Source organism: Pieris rapae, chromosome 18 (genome assembly GCF_905147795.1).
Source record: "Pieris rapae chromosome 18, ilPieRapa1.1, whole genome shotgun sequence".
Taxonomy (NCBI): Eukaryota; Metazoa; Arthropoda; class Insecta; order Lepidoptera; family Pieridae; genus Pieris; species Pieris rapae.
Window position 1 is genome coordinate 8,454,255 of NC_059526.1, and position 22,794 is coordinate 8,477,048.

The 22,794-nt window shown below is 33.0% G+C and overlaps 1 protein-coding gene across 2 annotated transcripts in view; it reads right to left on the reverse strand.

Moving 5' to 3' along the window:
- Positions 1 to 22,794, reverse strand: part of LOC111000015 — an 81,967-nt gene that overhangs the window by 50,163 nt on the left and 9,010 nt on the right. For both annotated transcript variants that reach the window (XM_022269323.2, XM_022269322.2), the window contains exon 2: positions 16,548 to 16,567. The gene's annotated coding sequence lies outside the window, so the exon portion shown is untranslated. The remainder of the gene's footprint in view (positions 1 to 16,547; positions 16,568 to 22,794) is intronic.

Genomic DNA, 22,794 nt, shown 5'->3' on the forward strand with positions numbered 1-22,794 from the left:
TATTTACGCCAAATTTAATACACCAAAAAAAATCTCGCTTTTTATATTAAAAATATGAAAAGTACGTTTAAAGGTATATTTGTTTGCAATTAGGATATTAAATTACAAACCCTTGCTTACAATGAGGGCATCAAAATATATACATTTAACAATCTTATTTCTTATAACTTGTACCACAGAACTAATTTCGCAATATCTGACTAAGCCGAATTCTTGTCGCTTAAGAGAAAACAGTATTGTATGTAGATAAAATCTATGGCATGTAGAGTATTGGGAACATGATTTAGTCACTACCCCCCAGCAACTGTAACTGCTCATGAAAGCTTCTCGTATAAATATTTTTTATTACTAGTAATATTATATAATATCTAGATAACTCGGCGAACTTCGTATTACACACAATTTTTTTTATAGCTAACGAGCCTACGGGACGCCCAGAAAGTGTAGCCATGGCAGCCCATAGTGGCTGGCATTTGACAAAAAAAATTATGACACAATGTGTCATACACTTTTTTTTAAACAGAACAAAGAGATCGGACCTCATACTACATGTATAAAATACAATTTTTTGAAGAAAATTTTTAATTTCTAAAGAGACATCAAATATTTCTTATCTAGAATATTTTATAGGAACATTCAAATGTCGTGATATTTTTTTCATACTTATTATTTGTTTCCCACCGTTTCAAACTTTCTCTGTTTCACAAACATCTGATCATCATAATTAGCCAAAACGGTGCAGTCATTCTTGAATTTTAGAAAGAGAAACGAACAGCAATTCATTTATATATATCTAGATCTAGACGGCCTGACCTAGCGCGGCGAGTTCTGCATACTTATAAATAATAAAAAAAATATTAAAAAAACACTGAATTGTAGGCCTCTCTCACTATGTTCGGAGTTTTTAAAGTTCAAATTAGCTACTTTTATTTACGTCTGGGATGTATTAAAGGAAACTCGTTTTAGCAGTCATACAGTCTATTTACATCCAAATTTGTTTTTTATACATCTTATATACATATATTTTATCACAGACAAGTGGCAAAAACTCAAACTCAAAATTTAATTTTTTAAATTAATCTTTCTTTCTCTCTTCTTTTTTTGACGTTCATAAGTGTACATTATGTTACCTTTATGAATAAATGATTGAAAAAAAAATTAAACTTATTAATTCAGATCATACAAACTATTTTTGCTAGATTGAAGCTACACTTACAACTTTGACTGCCGCTGAATCTTATTTTAATACTTATACATTCTAGCACTATTTAACGTTGTATTATTTTTGGAATACGATTCGCGTTGCAACTATTAAGTACGTGTGACACGTAGGTCACATTATTATTTCACATAGTAGATAATTCAACATCGGGTTAGGGTACATCCCAAAATTAATTCAGTAGTTTTTGACACATTTCTGAATCTCAAAATCGTTATGGACGTCAATAGATAGATAGATTTAGTAAATCAGCACTGAAGTTGCCACTAAAATGCTGTGTACAGATGTAATTGGACTTCAGGTTTTCAAATGTTGTTTATTATGTAATGCTGTATGTATTTAATCAATCTATTTTCTGTTTCCACCAGAATGTAAAAAAATAATAATAGATAAGATTGATTCTAAATTGAAATTGCCAGTTCGCAAGTCAAGGGCGTAGAGTAAAATTATTTGAAATAAATTTAATTAAAATTTTGACCTAAATGAAGTCGCCTCTATCTCAATAATAAATTAATAAAAAGCTAAGTCGCGTGCTAAGGTATTGATAAAACACGGGCAGAGCGCCAGTGGGTTGATTAACAAAAACTTATGATTTGAATGTAAATTAGTTTAAATGTGAAAAATATCTAAACGTACGAGGTTTCTTTCATACTTCTCTTTAGATAAGAGCCTTTATACAAATCAAATACATACATTTGAACCAAAGAGATAACATAAAATTTAACTATATCTATGTGTGCTATTAAAATAAATAAATATTAGAAGCCAGTCGGGCAGGTAGTCTTCCGACATAAGCCTCCTCTAGTTCCACTCGTCAGTTTCACGAGCTGATCTTCTCCATCCTTCCGGTAGATCGTTCCACCTCTTTGACAGCCTCATTTAGCGTTTCTTAATTGCATTGTTTTTTACCAAAAGAGGAATAAATATTTTTTTTTTGTAAAATACGTTAAAAGCATTCTAATATTATATCAATCTATATTTGGAATTTAAAGTGCTTTACTTTCATCATCGATATATGATAGAATTGAGATGAAATCGGGTAGACAGGCGCAAATAGAGCGAAAATGTACAAGCAATAATCGTCTTTATACTCGTGTACAGAGGTCATTAATCTTAATTATGAAATTTTCACGTTAACATAAGGAATTTTAGTTACTCAACAGTGAACGGGCCAGTACAAAAACTTTGATAAGCAATGTGTATATATATAATTTATATACATAGCTGAATTTCAAAAAACGTTATATGTAAAGCTTTGCCGTAAAAACCTTTTGAGGGAATGCGCAAAACCCGTGGTAAGACTGCTGTGTGGTGAAGGGTTAGGTGGATAAGCTGCATCTGCCATGCGATCATAGCATCAGCAGCCCTTCTTATGGCCTCGTGAAATCCCTGTTGCCCTGCATGCCCCAGAATAAAAAGAAGAAACTAGTTCCTATTTTGACCCACAATAAATGATACATCGATGATGATAGATTGTGACGAATTTCTGTAAATACTACTTCCTTGAAACCTTCCCTAATGAATATTCTGCATTCAAAAAAAAATACGTTTATTATGGAACATAAGATATACAGGTATTACTTATTCCATGTTTATTAAATTTGAACCTCTAGGCATCCCTCATCGCCAAAGAAGACAGAGGGTGTAGGCCAAAGAAAAAGCAAGCGTAAAAAATTCTCGGTACTCTTTTAAAAAGCAAATCATCAAACAACACATATTTTAAAATAAATATAGCAAATTTATTATTCGTCTTATTCTTTGCCGTTATTAATAAAGATTTTATCATTATAATGCTTGAATACTATTTTCACCTTAACATTTAAAATTTATTTTATTTTGTAAAACTTCCGTGACAGAAATACTTACAGGTATAAAGTTACCGTTTTACAATATACAATTTTAAATTTTAATCGTATATAAGAATTTATTTTATTAAATCTATAATAATTGGTAAAGATATTAAACAAAAGACTCATTTGTGACGTAAAGATCAGCGAACGGGACTAGTTATTTTTTTTTAAAGAAAAAGGGGCAAACGCATGAAGGTTCATTTGATGTTATGTGATTGCGCCGCCTATAGACTCATGCAAAGGCCTAGAAGGCCTTTTAAGAATTAGTACGATCTTATCTGAAGGACCCTAAATCAAGCGAGCCCTCTAGCATTGAGAGTGTCCATGGGCGGTGGTATCACTTAACATCAGGTGAGCCTCTTGCCCGTTTGCCCCCTGTTCTATAAAAAAAAATTAAATTGGTTCGTAAATACAGGTTCCACATAATAGTGGTACAAATTGGGTTGGAAAACGCTCAATGCGTACCAGTACTTAGAGTAAGCGCGTGCTTAACACACTATCTTTAAAATATAAGGATAGCATTATAGTAAGTATATGTATCATTGTTGGAACAGGATTACAGCTAAAATTACAACAGCTACATAAATCTAATCAGTGTATCTACATTACCACTCCGTAAACCACGGTTACGCAAAGTAACATTTCTGTTATCAGTTCTTATCATTAAGAATGTATAGAATCCAGAATTACAAGCTGGAGTTCAATTGTGATTCATGAAACGAGATTCCTCTGTTTCGAAATGGTTTAATCTGACGATACGCAATTTGAATCACATTCATCTATTTGTTTCAAAGTTTATCTCGCTAATAAAATTACACAACTAAAATTGTACCTATTCATATATGCTCTCCCTCGAAGGCTGTATTGGCCGTCCTGCTTTTTTGGCCCTTTGGCCGTATGTTTGGGCTTTTTCGACTCCAAGCTAAACTTATCTCAGTCTTAAAATTGTTCTTTGATGGATTGTCTTTAAAGATATGTGGGTGACAAAACTTCAGGACCTGATATGTGACATATTTTTGTTTGCATAATAAAGTATGTAAGTTTGTAACTTGGGGTAATTACTAGTATTTTTTTTTACTGACTGATAACTGTACATTGTGCAAGATGATAGATATTGATTGTAAGAACAGCCAGGTATCGAACCTACGACCCTACAGGGAAAGGAGAGTCGCACGCCTAAGCCACTACGCACACATTGCTCCACCAAATCATTTTAACATTATATGTGCACGCATAAACTAATAGTGAATGATAGATTGATAGATTCACAGAAATCATTCGTTTACGTGTCAAAACAGACAGAAGGAGTAATGTTCGGTCAACGACGCAGGCGCAGATCATTATTTTCAAAGACATGATAATCTTAACTGGGAAACTATCGGGTACCGTATTCGATCGAAGGATTCTAGATTTGATGCAAAACAAGTTTTTGGATGTTGTCTGACATTAATATTGATGACTGTTCACGTTTTATTAATTTAATTTCAATTTTCTAACAGAACAATGTCATTTGGCAGTTTAAATATGCAATGGCGTTATCCTCTGGTTCATGTATTTCAGTTCAGCAGTAAAAATGACTTAATCGAACCAGCAAAAATGACTTTCCAAATAAAAAATGATTTCTAATATTAAGAATATACCCTGAGCTAAAAAGCATTATTTTTTTTTACTTACACTGCTAATTTTTCTAATACTATTTATTATTCTTTCTATTAAGAATAACTACTCCTAATTAGCTATGGTCTCTGGCAGAATGACTAGCGGTGTGGAACAGTCTGCTCCTCAGCATAATGCCAGGGCCAGTAACAACCACGCTACACTCGCATTAAACATACCTTTCATTTAAAAAAATGTTATCCGCTTGCTCCAGGTTCTAAAAAAATATTAAAAAAATTGTTTTATCGACGAAGGCTATAAAACTTACAGCTTGTATGAAGCCATTAAAAGGTTTTACGTAATTAACTAGTCCGCTAATTAATCAAAATCTAAATGTCGTAAATATCTTTTTACGTTACAGAAATAAGTAATTAATTTTAATTCCATAGGAACTTTTGTTTTATAGAACAGGAAATAAATGTTCAGTAGCCTCATCTGATGGTGATAATTATGGACATTTAATGCCGGATAGATTTTCTTGAAGGAGCCTAAGTCGAGTTGATTCGGAAATACTTCAGTGAGTACTTCAACTTATAAACATAGGACATAATAATGAACAGTTGTAAATAAAGTTACATAATATGTTATAAATGCTGGAAATAACAATATTTTTTAGTTTAATCTATCTAGCAATAGATTATATGTAATGGCCGACACTGAATACGGTTCTAAGCTAAACAATTTCCTATATTGTTCTAAACATTAAATTCGCGGAAGTGAGGGTATAGATAAATCAGCTCCATTTGTCTGTCCGCGTGATATATTCACGTTACCATGGCAACGGATTGAGATCGCCATAAATCGTAGAATACCATAAAACACAGATCGTATATCATCTAAGATGTGTGGGTTAATTTTTGTTGAGAATCGGTAAAATGTTGCATATTAATATTTAATTAATAAATATTTTTTGTTTTATAATCTTTTGGCTAGTAATATTACGTGATAACAATAAGAATATATAATAAACTAGGAAGATGCTTGCCGTAATTTTATGTACTCACTCTCTTAATGAGGTTTAAGTTTTTTTTGTTTTAGGTTTTTTGCTGTTTGCTTGTGTATAATTTTTTCTGTGGCAGTTTGAAATTTGTTTTGTTCTAATATAATTGATGTGTTGTGTACAAGCATACATGTTGCTTTAGGATTTAAAATTATTAAGTAAATAACGAAATATACTTCAATTAATTGGGTAAACAACTTTACATAGTAAGTATTAATTATTAGAATTACTAGTTTTTGTTATAAAAAATTTAATCTTACAGCTTTCATATTTTTTAGCTACTTGCTATTAAGATTAGATAATTAATTATGTCTAATTTTAAAATTGTTTAAGCTGCTTAATGGATATGAGTGTACCTATACAGTAATCTATTTTATAAGACCAGAGAATTTATGTAAAAATTAATTTATTAACATTTCGTTACATTACAATATAAAAAGTGAACATAATTAAATGAAAAGGAGGGCAACTGGCGGCCTTATCGCTTTCCAGCCATCTCTTCCAGGCAACCACTATGATTTTTTTCTTTGTTTTAAAAGATATACAAATTTGACTTGTGTCATGTCTTGATCTTTTCCAGACTTTTTCTATTGAGTGCAGCATGCACTGAATATATGAACAAGGTCTAGAGGACTGGCTATGTTCCTACAAGACCAACTATTGTTTATAAGGTGCAGCATTTTATCGCGTGATCTGTCATAAATAATCGCCAAACACCCTTTAAGATCGAAAATTGTTGTGTTTAGAGACAGAAAATGGCGAATAAGTTTTTGATTATAACATAGCTTACATCATAATTAAGATTAGCATAAGCATCATAATTAAGATAAGAAGTAGAGCATTATTCAAAGTCTGCTATATATTCTAGATTATCTAGGATACACATTGAAATTGCTCTGGAGCTAAATATATTATAGGTATTGTTTATTTGCATGTGAGTCATCTTGTCATCCTTGTATTGCTGTTTATTTTCAGATGGTAATTTGGATAGTGATCGTTTTTTTTTAGTCTGTTCATCCCAATCCCGAAAGAGAAAACAACATACTCCAAAATCTGTCTCTGTGGGGAAAGCCTCGATTATTAAAAACGAAGAACGGGACTGTGATAAAAATAAAAAAAGCCGCTGCAAGTCAGAACTTAAAACTTTCATACCTAACTAGTTTTTAAACATACCGCGTGTTATAAATTTGTAGCCATTTTATTTCTAAAAAAACAACAATCTCTATAGGTTTGAAAATACTGACTTCTACTTTGAAAAGTGTTCGAAAAATAAAACATTTTTTTCTGTTAAAGGCCGGCAACGCATTTGCGAGCCCTCTGCAATCTATTAGCATCAGGTGAGCCACCTGCCTGTTTGCCCCAGGTTTAATAAAAAAAGTCGGACTGTTTCTCCATTCAAATTATTTTTGATTTAATAGGAAATCTTAAAATAGAGTAATCACCCTTTAACCTGTAATTTCATTTGTCTGTAATCAATAGCTTGGCAACGACTAAATGAAAATGGCGCATAAACACACAGCAATGTAATGCAATTTTATGTTAATTTGCGTAAACATTAAACTCATAATCTTAGGTTTGCTTAAAACTAGGGAATTTATTTCTTTTACAAACAAGTATTTAATAAAGATTGCTGCTTATAAATCTTACCGCAATATTTGTAACTACTGGTATCTTTTTATAGTATAGGGGGCGCCTAGGGGCCTACAAAGGGCAGTCGTAATAGTCTTGCCTAGTCAGCCTTTGAGGTATGAGATAGTCTTTAATCAATTGGAGAAGTATTTCCGAACCAATTCGATTTAGGGTCCTTCAAGAAAAGAGCGTACAAATTCTTAAAAGGCCGGAAAAAAGCACTCGCGAGCCGGACTCTAGCATCGAGAGTGTCTATGGGCGGCAGTACCACTTTACATAAGGTGAGCCTCCTACGCGTTTGTTCTACAAAAAAAAATGGAGGTCGTATCCCCCAGGAAACACAAGGAGTCGATTCTACAGTTCGCTAATACGAAAAGATAGTTGTCCTGTGAAGCGGACTGTGGAAGACGAAGATCAATAAACTTGCTTTTAAGTTTAAAACATGCTTTTGCACTTATTGTAATTTATTATAAGAAAGATATATGGGTAAGAAAAATACAAGATGTTCATCTAGCGTGACGATATAAAAATATACGGTTTATAAACCTTTGACAGTGTACCTACAGATTAAATGAACTTAAGTCGAAGCGGGCGGAAGCTGTTAGATACAAAGCTTTTTTATCTTTGACAAACCTGACTTACAAGATCGAGTGACGTCACGTCCGCTTATCAGATGTTACGTAAAACCAGTTCAGATACGGTTTTATCAAGCGAACGGTATATTGGCGACAAAAAGTTTTTGTCATAAAGCCATGTTTTCAAAGCTTATAAACTGATATTAGTATTAACTAGATAAAAGAGAATAAAAATATCAGTGGACTTGGAAATACCAGAACTAAACTAATTTGAGTTTTCCTAACTAACCTAATAAGCTTACCTGAAAGCTTTAGTTTTCCTACAGAGGCAAAGAAGAGGCTTCTAGAATGAGCAAACAGACACCTGATTTGAGTGTACTCAGAACGCTGTATCACTTAACGAGATTTTCCTGCCCATCTGCTCGATTTAAAAAAAAGTATCACTGGGGGGGATATAAAACTTCATTTCGTCCTACTGCGTAGTTACATGAGATCATCCACATAACAATTAAAGTTTTTTGTTTAATTCGATCGTTCGACTAGCAATTAGCATTTCACGGCCATTAGGAACTTCGGTTTTTGAACCGGACGGAATTTTTATATTAATTTCTACGCTTATTATATCAATTCCGATTCCAATAATAAATTTTCGTTCCAAGTATATGCATAGTAACGTATCACATGTGAAACACTTCTTCTTTTACCTCTCAATTACTGCATGATGGCCGTCAGTCTCGTCCATCTCTGGCAGAGCCATGCTTCTTCTGGATTATACCGATAATAATTAAAGGAGGTGGTAGCAGTCATGGCACAACACGTGGCCCAGGTACGCAACTTTACGTTGTTTAATGTTCTGCATAAGTTTTTCGACATTTCTTCTCGATAAGAACTTTCTCATTTGAGACCTTCTGGATACAGCCTACACACACTTCTAAGCGACAGAACACTACGGTTTTGTATGTAATTTCTATGTAGATGTCTAAATAACTGTAGCCCTAATAAACCTTAGAAATGCGGTAAAATGTTTTATGCAAACAATTATGAATTGATAAATATTTTTTCAAAAAGTCGATTTTTAAAAACTCTAGTCGGAATATTTAAATTTTTTTGGTATATTATTATTTAAAACCTTGATTGCCATACAAAATGAATCTCCCCATGTCTACTTAGGAAGTGGTCCATTCCAGTTAACTAAAAAAATATGTTTTTGGTAACGAGTAAGGAAATTTCTAGAATAAATACAGGGATAACTAAGGTATGTGTTGGAATATAAGCGGAAGTTACATAGCACCGATTGATTAAAGTGTACAGCGTTCGCAAAGCGAAAGTAAATTCAGAAGGTGGTTGATAAAAGGATGATCTACTTCTTTTAAAAGAATACAAAGTTATGAAATAATCAAACTAAGCAGCATATATGATTACCTTTAGGAGTCTTCATATGAGAATTGGCATTAGTAAATAAAAATAAAATAAAAAGCTGTTAACGCTGATAAGCTTACATGCTAAATATAGAATAAATGTGCCTAAAGTAATATATTATAGATATCACTAAAAGCTTAAAGCTTATTTATTTATTAACAGCTTATCCTTTGACAAAGGGCCTCCTGAAAATTTCCAATTTTGGCGTTGTCTTGCGATTCGAATCTTCATTGGACCTGATAAATAAAATCATTCTCCCATCGTCTTATCTGACTGCTTCTCTTTCGTTTTTGAGAATTGACAAGACAATAAATTAGACAAATACATAAGAGAAAAACAGATCCATAAAATTGCTACCGATTGCATTACATCTTTGTTAATTTACAGTAGCCATACATCTAAAGCCAACACGATTCTTCTAAAGGTTATCTGAGATAACGGAGACGCGACCCAGCCGTTACATCGTGAGGTATACGTGCCAAATGTATGGAATTACTGCGACTTGGGTATTCGCTTTTCCTTGAAGTAATCTATACTAATATTATAAAGAGGAATTGTATTTGAAGTTATACTTCTTTCGGCGCGATGGAGAAAAATGATGAGAGTGAATTTTTACGATGCGCGACACCAACACCCAAATTCGACATCGTAAAGTTAGGTCTAAGTGGCATGAAAATTGATAACTAATTTCAAGTTGTATATTATAGTATTTTTATATTTAGAACACGTATTTTGTAACAATACAATTAAACAGTGTGAATAAATAATTATTTTGGTGTTTTTAAATCAATTTCAAATACGACGGTGATTGTATTCTACTAATTATTAATTTATTTAAATAAAATCTTTTTGGTTAATTTTATTATTTATCGTTAATCACTACTGCATTTTAGTTATTTTTTTTCCATACGCCAAAGAAAAATAACTTCTAACGCGTGTACATAAGTACACACACTTGTTTTTTGTTTTTACAAATATATTCACATACAACATTAAAATGAGAAATCGGTTATACTTTACAAAATATTTTAAAAAGAAAACTGTGTTCGTCACGGGAACAGCAGTTATGAAAATTGATTCTTCATCCACGTAGGCGAAAGTGGCATCAAATTGTTTGCGTGATTTGCAAAGAAACTAACAAAATTACCGGTTCAAAACCCTTTTAACAGATGAGGGAAAAAGGAATATACCTGGTTTAAATCACGGGGGATACGGGCTCTAGTATTCCCTAATTTCGTGTATAGAATAGAAGCGAGGACTATATTGGATCAAAAAAAGGCAACCGATTGAGGATTTCAAGATGTGGTGCTGGAGACGAATGTTCAGAATACCGTGCAAAATGCGCCACACCACATACACCAAGTTATCTCGTATATCGTCCCCACAATGCGCAGAGGCGATGAGAACTTGGAGGATCTGATGTGCGGTAGGCAAAAGATCAGATTGCCATTCACGAACCAGATGGACCGACCAATTGAACTCATCGTCATCAAATCAATGCAATAAAAGTGGTGTTGTTCAGGAGCCGGTGGAAAATTACTTTTACTACGGTTTGACATGAACTAACATTTAAAGAGATAAATCACATAAAAAATAAAATAAATCAGTGGCGCTACAACCTCTTTAGGTCTTGGCCTCAGATTTCTGAATCTGTTTCATGATCATTTTTAAATCAAATAGGCAAGTAGGTGATCAGCCTACAGTGACTTTCGACTTTTTGGGTCTATGACATGTCGGATTCCTCACGATGTTTTCCTTCACCGTTCGAACAAATGTTAAATGCGCACATAGAAATAAAGTCCATTGGTGCACAGCCCGGGATCAAACCTACGACCTCAGGTATGAGAGTCGCACGCTGAAGCCACTAGGCCAACACTGCTCATAATAAATGATAAATCAAATATCATCCATTAAATTTGAATTATCATTTTGTTTCATTTATCATCCGTTTGCCCCCTGTTCTATAAAAAAAAAAAATTTTTTTAATCCATATAGAAAATTTTCAGCACTTGTTTGAAATTTTATTATCTAATTTCATCAGTATAACATGAGGACAAAAGGGGTTAAAGGTTACTTAGCTTACTTAGTTTAATTCTAGAATCTCGATGATTGGCGTTAAGTGCTGGAAACAGTTATTACATAAGCCGCGGATAAAATTTTGAACAATAACGAACGTTACATATTGTTTTAAGTTCCCACGGTTATATCGATAAGTAATCTTACTTAGTTTTACTTAGAAAGTTTGATTTCTCGAATATAAAAAATATTACAAAGTGATTTTTTTATGGCACGAGGCAATCTCCTGTGTTCTTAGAGATATTGTCGCCCATAGATACGTTGACAAAGGAGTTGCAAGTGCGTTGCCGGCCTTTTAAGAATTGGTACGCTGTTTTCTTGAAAGATCCCATGTCGCTCGGTCGGTACACTTTCACACTATCAGTGACACTACCGAAATAAGTTAAATGTATTTTATATTTCTTTATTGTTTTTTTCCTATATACATATTATGTATAATTCAGCTGCCCATTGAAGTATTTCCGAACCAATTCGACTAAGGGTTCTTCAAGAAAAGAGCGTACAAATTCTTAAAAGGCCGGCAACGCACTCGCGAGCCCTCTAGCATCGAGAGTGTCCATGGGCGGCGGTATCACTTAACATCAGGTGAGCCTCCTGCCCGTTTGCCCTCTGGTCTATATAAAAAAATTCTGCGTATGCCTTTGATAATTTCAAAGGTGTGTTGCTCATACATAGTTTATACATTTCAAAAACCGTTCACCAAAGGAATTTCTTATAAAAAATCAATTAATTCCGACCACATTCGGTCAATGCCTTTACAATGGAGACATTAGTGAACCTGTCCACTAGTTCTCGTTTAAAATAGCCTGTTTAATTATTTACGAATGATCAAGATTAATATTAGCTTATTTCTTGAGTTTGCGTTTCTCAACACTGAGATAAGAGAACGATACTAATGAAAAAGCCAGACAGAAAAAAATAAATATACATGTATCTACTTCTCAACAATTATTGTTATTTTTTTTCTTTAATTATTGTTCATTTGTGTGTCTGTTTTGTTTGTCTGTCAAAAAAAATAACATTTTTTTAAATTCATATTAACGAGAAACAGTATTAAAGTATTGAACACTGATCCATAGAGTCTATACTTCGATTGTCGTAAACACATTAAATCAATGTGCATACATCTTAAATTATATTTTGACAGTTCTAATAATATGTTGTCACCTTGACAGTAGGAGATTGTTGTTCAGTGTCTTTACATTATAAAAGTACGGTTTAAGTATGAAACAATCAATAATACTGTTTATAAATTATAGTAATGTTTAAAAACATAACTGGTACTACGCTTGAGAAAAGAGGGATTTTTTATAATATTACAAATATCAATCATGAATACATCAATCAATAGCGTGTATTTTTTCGATCTCCCTTTCTCACTCTCTCTTTTTCGCTCTCTCCCTTTTCTTCGACAAAAACGCTGCACACCTTCCAGACATTTCTTCCCTAAAATTTATACTCTCACGCGCCTAAAGAAGTTTCACTTAAAAATTACTTAAGAACCGTACCGACCCGTAAAGAAAACTGAATTTGTGTCATCACATAACTTATCAAAAGCACCCATAGCCTAACCCTGTCACACCAGAAGTCTACAAAATATCTGTGGTAAGGAGAAATGTTAATAACACTACACCAAACATAAAGATATATTCCACAGAAAAAAAAACATGTCCACAAATAACAGACTTTAAGCGTGCTTTAAACTGTATGCAGATTATATCTGAGTGCTCTTACTAAAATTGCATTGACAGTAATGTAACAATTATAAAATTCGACTTTCACCGTCGCCCTCAAGACAATGGTGTTACAGTCATTGTCATACCGTCGTAATGCTATGTTACGGTTATGTGAAATCAGACACTTTTCATTTTGTCTGGCGAAAGTGTTTTTTAATCATAGTCGTTTAGTGCGTAAGAGTTGTGACGAGATTGTCGACTTAAACCTACATTTATCTCTAGGAAAATATTACTTTTATTAATAACGGTCTTTAAATTAAATAACATGTATAAATGATTAACTAAATGACACGTGTCTTTAGTTAATACATAAGCCTTTCCTGTAACGTTGATTTTGTTTCTTTAATATTTGTTCTTGTAAGATTTACTTTAGCATCTGGTAGATAGTAACCCACAGCAGGTGCTTTCCTCGCTCGAAGAATAACTATCGCAATACAGCGAGGAAATACTGCCAGCGTGAAAGATACACTGTCAATTGGACCAAACTTTTAAATTTCGTTTTGATATTCTACTTATCAAATTTGTATTATTATATACTGTATATAATAAAAAAAACACCTTCAAATGTATCAAAATGTATAAATAAATATTACAACATCAGTGATATTTTAGTAAATAACAGAGTATAAGCGTTGTACTTAAAACAGTATAATATAACAAAGATGGTTTTCCTTCATCAAAATCTTTTCTCATGTCACCGACTTGAATATTACAGAATATTTGTATTGCATACATATATACGTTTGCTTAATATTTACCCGCTTATCGTACCACTCATACCACCAAAAAAAAAAAGGTTGAAGTACTGGCTTCTGAAGACAGAGTTGGAGATGCTCTTTAGACCTTACAGGTACACATTACACTCACTCATTCACTCATGCGTGTTAAACAATCAATAATAATAAACAATAGTAATAGAAAAATACAAAAAATTATAGAATTAACTTTTCAGTTTGTTATAGAAAAGCTTTAATTTAAGTAAAATTACTTCCAAACAAAGTAAAATTACTTCCTTCCCCTCTGCGTATAGCACGAGGAAGGACTAAACGACTAGAAAGTCAACAAAATAACACACTATTGAATATCTCAGTAACATGTTGATATAACGCTGTCGTAAGCTGTTTCAAATCTCTCGTTTCAAACGCCTACATACCTTTCGACATTGTCTTACATTGTTACTGATTTTTCTGTCTAACTTGTGAAGCACTCCCACCGCTTGTTAACCTCTGATCATCATCATGCTTATGCGGCTAAATTTTGATATCTAGATCACTATTCAAGTCTGGTAGATCACGGGCTTCCACCTCTAGCGTTCTTCAGTTTGGTGTATTAAGTAACTAAATGGTTACAAAGCCTCATTTACGATAAAACTGAAGAAATCTTGGTTATAAATAAATAGATATAACTACTTGTAGAAATAACTATTCGACATGATTAATATATAAACATTTAAAGGCATTTATTAAATTATTTATGTACAGGTATTATATATCAATATTATAGTATTCTTTTTGCGTAATATAGTATTTAACACACTCTCCCACACACTATTATTCTTATTATTATTGCCATCCACATTTTTATATACAACGTTCACAGATTTTCTGTAGTGTATTTAGTATCAGCATTGCACCCGTGCGAAGCCGGGGCGGGTCGCTAGTTATTTTATAAACAAGATTATTATTAATATTTATTTGCATACAATTCAATTTTATAAAACAAATAACATAATACATAAAAATATATCTAATAACTAACCTTAAAATTTAATTATTAAAAAATATTATTAAAAGGAGTCCCTTTAGGCAAGGTTCCGAAGATACTGGCAGCTTTGAATAGCTAGATAAATAAACAACTTTTAAGTATTTAAAAGTTATTTATTTTTAGTTTTCTAGTCAGACATTTTAAATTAATATTATAACTATATACTTAGGTGTTTGAAATTTAATCTTTATGAAATATATTATTGTATTATATTTTGTATTCAATTACTTAGTTTGCCCTCTACTTTGGACAAATATTAAATCTAATAGGTACATTTACGAAATAATTAAATGTATAAAACAATTTAATTCAATCAACATACAATACCGGAGGTTATATAGTATTAATCAAACTAACTTTTATTGCTTATTATAATCTTAATTTCATGCACTGAACGATCTAATTTAAGTTTTAATTAACCACTTTAATCGGTATGAAATCGAAATAATCAATATATTACGAATGATCTTGACTTGTTGATAAAATAATTAGCAAATTAGGCTTTTTGTTTGTTAAATTAATAATTTGACATTAATAAACACAGTCCTAGGAAGCGGTTACAGCAAAAAAAAAATAGAAACCGATATATTATTTTTAGCAAACAAGCAGATGATTCTATCATATACGAGTATTTGGGGCCGTTCAAGTACTAAGTAAGAAAATTACCCTCTCCTCTTGTCAGCAAGCAAAGCTCTCAATAAATAATATTTTATAAACGTAATAGACAATGTGTGGGTAATATTTGTAACCACCAAATAAGAAAAACAAAAACGCGTGTTTATGCCTTTGAGTGACATACGCCAACGGATTGGACTGAATAAATTTCGTCACACAAGTCAATCAAACTCAGTCGATTAGCTTACAATGGCTTTGAAAGGTGTTAATAGTGAATTATTCATCTTATAATTATAGGTAGGCTGTGTTCTGTATAAAAAAAGAACACACAATTTTAATTGATTCAAACGCCAATAGGTCATATCTAGTAAGATGCGGCATACGAGGTCATAAAGGAAGAATCAATGAGTAAGTAGGCTTTAGCTACCATGAGAATAGTGCGACGGTAGAATTATTGACGCCCGTGCCACGTCTTCAAAACAAATCAAATAGTTTATTCCAATTAGACCACCCAAAATAGCACTTTTGAAGCTAGTCGAGAAAGAGAGATGTGGTGCTGAAGGCGAAATTTAAGAATACCAGGGATTGTATCTCGCCTGCCGATGCAATTTAGCTTCTTTTAATACTCTTAAAATTCTAATTTACAACTAACATAATGTGTTTAAATGAAGAAGATTCAATGTAAACCTGCATGTTTATAAGAATCTAGAATCTACAATTACAAAACATAAACAATTTAATACAAATTATTTTAATCGCACGTAATTTGCGTCATAACACGTATCTTGATGATTGGAGTTTAAATTGCACAGCGGTGAAACTCTGCTGTGATCTGTATCAATTTTAGAATAATTAATTTATTATGCATTTTACATTTATGTCATCGCTTAAGTTGGCTATGCGTTTAATTAAATTTACATGGGATGCTTGCAGATATTTTATTTTAATCTATCTCCAAATGGATCGCTCTAGGGATTTCCTTGGATATTTGTGAAGAGAAAAACTTACCTGTTATGTATCTGGGGTATCTGTAACAAAAAATAAATGTAAACATAATTTACTTTTTCAAGTCTGATTTTGTATCTTTTGGAGTAGAGACTCTTTGGCCGTTGTGCACAGGTGCACAGGTCGTAATGAATAAATTTGTGAATCCAATTCCTAGATATAATTCAGAGCAGTGTCGGCATAGTTGTTTCAGCGTGCGAATCTCATTCCTGAGGTCGTTGGTTCGATCCCCGACTTGCACCAATGGACTTTCTTTTTAAGTGCGCATTTAACTATGTAACTTTCGTTCGAACGGTGAAGGAAAACTATGTGTGTGTATGTGTAACCGGCTTGCCTTGGACCCAAAAAGTAAACATATGTCAGACACAGGAAGCAGAGCACCTACTTGCCTGTTAGCTTGAAAAATGATCATGAAACAGATTCAGATATCTGGCCAGACCCAAAAAGATTGTAACGCCACTAATTTTTATTTTAAAATCCATTTAAATTTATTTAATTGAGCTTTTTAATGAACAAGAAGCTATATACTTAGATTATCTTTATATTAGAGTAAGCAATATTTTACGTACGATAATTTCAATTAAATTGAATCAAGTTTTTTATATATAATTTTATATAGAATAATAGATAAACCTAAAATCAATCAGTTTTCACTAAAGTACTAATTTCTCTCTTCATCACAGCGTAAACACAGTTAGTCAGAAAGAGACGAAATGTACGCTACAAGAATTTGAAAATTTAGATTTTATGAAGGGGTAGATCACAGACCCACGGTCAGCTTTAGCGGTAATTTTTCAAGGACACAACAATATATCAAATTAAGTGAAAGTAGTAAATTCTAGAACAATACCTAAGCGAAAGCTCCGAGTAACGACGAGTAACGAAACTAGTTCGCGCCGAAAGTGAACGTGCCCTACTTATTAACTACCTACTTAAAGCCTATTTGATCATACAAGTGTTTAATAGTTGAAATTTTGCCTACTATTTTGATAAGCTTTTATATTTGTTTATTTATTACGTATTCCAGGTAACATAAATTATATACAACAAAAAACATATAACCAAAGATCAAGAAAAAATTATAGAGTGAAGTCTTAAACAACCCGTATCTTCTATGTTTTATCGTGGCTTCGATTCTTGGGCATTCTATACCAGCACACGGACCACCAGCCATGGAATGGAGAATAAGAAAATTAGACAAGCAAAAAAACACAGACGAGCAAGAACAGGTGTGACAGACAATCTTATTAAGATAGACCAAATAAAATGGAGATAGGGGGATATGCTTACGTAAGATTTGCCCAGATGAAACATAATCATAGCTTTTTCTCCTATAATAATTAATAGGAACTATTTGTATTTTTGTAATAAACTCAACTGAACTGTATATATTATACGTAATTCTTTTGAAGTTTTGCACTTGCGCTCAATCATATTTTTCCTAACCTAACCACTGGCGAACGCCTGGTTGAAATCGCTCGATAGCGACACCTGTTGTCTTTTATTAAATTATACTGTATTTCTTGAAACGAAATGTAAATAAATTAATACTTTCTTCTGTTTGAGTGTTATCTGTTTTACCAATAGGATAGCACATGATATCTGACTATATTGTGAGGAATAAATCTCCATGGGAAACCAGAACAAGTTAGTTAATAAAAGTAATTTATACTTTAAACAAACTCAAAATAACTTTTTTATATAAGTAACCAAGTATACTTATGAACGTCAAAAAAAGAAATATACATTAAATGCTTCTAATTTTACATCTTCTGCCAGTTATCAAATCAAGAGCAAGAGCGAGAGAGAGGAAGAGAAGCACTAGCAATAAACTCTCCGCCAGTCTTTTTAATCGCCATATAGACTGTATGTTTGACCATGCTTAGATCAAGTATTAAAACTATAGTTTTTGCAACACAAGGCCCCGAACATCACGTTGTGTCAAATACCAGTTTAAATAATAATTGTATTGAGCAATACAGTAGCTAGATGGCCTATGAATAAACATCTGTATAAATTAGACAAACGGGCCTGGGGCTTTAATACGAATACAATTAGAAAAGTTCAAAAGTTTCTATCTTAGACTAATTAGCAGTGTTGGCCTAGTGGCTTCAGAGACTCTTCGTCAAGATCGTAGGTTCGATCCACGGGTGTCAACCAATATTCGCTCAAAGGAAAACATCGTTGATTATTTTAACAATAGCGATATTTTTCTTAAATTAATATAGAGACAGCGTCTTAAATTAAAGTCAACGGCTTTTGATTTGACTTCCAACAATTCAAAATACAATTATCGCTATAATTCAATCAATTTACAAATTCATTGGTCAGCCGCATGTTATTAGTTTTTGAGTTTATTGAAAACAACATACTTGCTATACGATTAGACTAGTTTTTCTGATATTTAAACGTTCGTTTAACGTTCACGCACTGGCGTGATTATCGCAGCGGTCCATTAAGTCATAAGTACAAAAAATTAACTACTGATGATCAAATCATCCGTGCTTTGGATAACCTCAGGCTATGCATGACTAATGGTTTATTAAGAGGAAGTAATCAGCCCTCTCACGCTTAGGAAGATTGTGTATGTGCAAATTTTGTCTATACTCTGTGGTATGACGAAAATATTATTCATTAATTTTTCGTGATGACACTCAGAAACTATTTATAACTCTTGCTTTTAAAAAACAGTGTTGGTGTTTAGCGTGCTTCTCTTATACCTGCGGTCGTAGGTTCGGCCCTGGCTGTGCACTAATGGACTGTCTATGTACGCATCTAACATTTGCTCGTTGAAGTGAACGTGCCGAAACCGTTAATCTTGGATTTGCCTCAGATTCCTGTATCTGTTGTCTGTCATGGTCATTTGTCAATATATCAGCCTCCTGTGCCTGACACACACCGTCGACTTTTTGTGTCTAAGGCAAGCGGGGTTCCACATGATGTTTTCCTTCACCGTTCGAGCGATTGTTAAATGCGCATATAGAAAGAAAGTCCATGAAAGCGCAGCCCGGGATCGATCCTACGACCTTAGAGATGGGACACACTGAAGCCACTAGGCCAACAGTGCTTCAGGCATTATGAACGGAATTGTTATTTTTATATATGCTACTCCGTGAAAGATTCTAAGTACCAATCGTAAAAGCTAAGTTTGTCACTGCCAGAAAAACAAAGGGCACAAAACAAAGGATGTCGCAATACTTTCTAACTATAAAACTGTTCATATCATTTAAGTCTTTATACCAGTTAGCTAAGACCGTAGTTAGCGTGAATATATCTTTGTTCAATGTATCTTTTGTTTACTGTACTTTCTCTACATGTATGGACGATAGATGATTCTTTTGACCTGTTTTAAAGTTTTTGTTAATACCTATAGTAATTGTTTACCTACAATTTCAAAAAATAACTCCGAGTCTCAATAAATGTGTGTGTGAGGCTACTACTGTAAACAAAAAACAATTTCAATAAAAGTTTAAACGTGACTTGCGCTCTATAAAAAAAGCTGAAGATTTTATTTTTAAAATACATAAGCATACAATTTTGCTTTCGACCGAACAAATACTGAGTTATATTTAACCAGTGCTATTTGAACGTCTAGTTAAGTGTATTAAACCTATATATTAAAGTAAATAGGTTTATGTTACGCAAAACTTAAACGCTCGTACGAATATTAATATTGGTTTTCAGATTCTTTCACACTTAAATACGTTTCTATTTCATCTGTATCTTTTTCATCCCTTTTTTGGCAAAGGCTTCCTTCAAATTCCGCCACTCCTCTCTGCACTGTGCCACTCTCTGCCACCTGGTGTAGTTTCCTCTTTTTGGTTTTGTTGTACCATGGGCACCAGTTCAACTCCACTTTTCTGTACCTCTTTCTATGTGCCGCGTCTATTTCCGCTTTAGTTTACTTTTTGAAGTTATATGTCAAATTCGCGGTGATATCTAAGTACGTACCTCATTTTTTCACTGGTTTAAAAAATACGTTATCAGTTTTACTTGTGTGTATTATTATTATAACTGTTAAATTTAAATGTTTCCGTTTGAAACGACAGGCACTTGACGTCGGTTTAATTTTTCCAAACACTTTTTTAATAAAAATATTTATTTGTAAAGGTAATCTCAAGAAAATACTGCGGTATGCCATTCAGTCTAAATGATAAATGTTAATGCATAAAAAATTATCTTAAACGAATCTCGAGTCAGTAACCACGTCTCAAAACACCAAATTAATCAGACCAAGATCACATTTGAGATAAATACATCAATACGTAAATATCTTTTTACTGATCAGCAATATTTGCATACGTTTTTAACCGACTATAAAAATGAGATGTTGTAAAGTTTGTTAGCCTTTATCATCTATATCGCCTATCAAAAAAGAAAATGAATGAATGAGAAATGGAAATGTAGCATAGCATTTGTTGAGAGGTTCTTCTTTAGTCACATTCTTCAACAAACGAGGATTTCTACAAAAAATTAATACGTTTATGTATTATTATTTTTTAGAGCTTTGCTTACTTTTTCTCACACTCAATGCCGGACGGCTCGCGAGTGCATCGCCGGCCTTTAGTAAGAATTGGTACGCACTTTTAAGCACCTTTATGTACAAAAGATTCGTTAAAATGCTGCAGTGCAGCTGGTCTATATATATGTATATATCTTCTGTTCAAGTCTTCGTAACTAAACTCCTAAACGGCTGGACAGATTTAGATGAAATTTTTTGTGTGTTCAAATGTAGTCGAGATCGATTTGTAGATACGTATGTCGGATTCGCTAGTTTATTATAATTATATCGTTCCACACAACTATACAGTATTTACAAATGATTATTTTTAAACGACTTAAAAAACATACTAATATTTATATTGCTTGCACTGTAAAACAGAAGCAGTCAGTTAAAATCTTTCAAAGGAGTAATAATATAAGTAGCACTAAAACATTCCTTTATCCATTCCGGGATAATCAATTACCGCGGACACTTTAATTACTCTGTAATGAGTAACGACCTCATTAGGTCCCTCAATTAGAAAATAATTCTTTCCTTGGAATTCTGCAATTAAAAGCAAAATTGACAGGTGAAAAGGAATTACGGATGCCGAGAGATTTTAAGTCTAACCACGTCGAAGGTTTTATGGCGGCTGAGGTTTTTCTAAAACTCAAATTCAAAGAAAATTGTGCTGTATTATTTTGGCTCTTGTAGGGTGTTGGCTTAGTGGCTACAGCGTGCGGCTCATCCCTAAGCTCGTAGGTTCGATCCCCGGCTGTGCACCTATGGATTTTCGTTTTGTGTATACGCTTGAATGGTAACATCGTGAGGAAACCGACATGTCTAAACCAAAAAAGTTGACGTGGGTCAGGCACTGGAGGCTGATCACCTACTTGCCTATTAGATAAAAAAAATGTATCATGAAACAGATTCAGAAATTTGAGGCCAAGACCTAAAGAGGTTGTAGCGCCACTGATTTATTTATTTTATTTAGTTTTTAAGCATAGATAATATGTGGGTAATATGTGTGAAAATGTAAATAATTACTATTAACGTAATCACCAAATAAGAAAATCAAAGACTCCCCTGCCCCCTATAGTGCTTACGTAATACATAAACGGTCTCTTAGGGCAATTGTGTCAAAACTGAACATAACGTAAAAATCATTATCAAATGCATAATACTGTATTTATCGGCGATTAATATTAAAAAAATCCTCTTCTAATTTATATACTGTTTCAATACACATCTAACATACAATATATTATGTAGGAAGCTATTTCCTATATACTTATAAAGCTTCAAGATCAATTATAAGAATCAATCATAATTTAAAAATATCAATGGAGCACAAATTCGTTTATTAATTTGATGATAAAAACTAGTGGGTGTGTGAGATTGATGTATCGAAAATTGATGGATGAGGCTGTGTGATCTCATTCGGCCTTTGCTATTGTTTTTTACCTCAAGGGCTGATCTCCGACTTGCTTTATCCTCTTCCCAAACAATTATTTCTGAAGCCATTTTAAAAACGAGTTTAATATTGATTAGTTCGTTTCTAAGTAAGCACAGCGCTGCCGATTTAAAGTATCGAATTTGACGACAAAAACCCAATCAAAAACCCTGCAGTGAATATTGTTATTAGAAAATTAAATAGAGAGGACGACTAAAAGAAACCTGGGAAGTTGGTTTAAAAGGAGTGATGGCGGAAATGAGAGACAAGTGGAAGAATATCCTTCATAACGTCTGTTGTCGTGTACTGTTAAC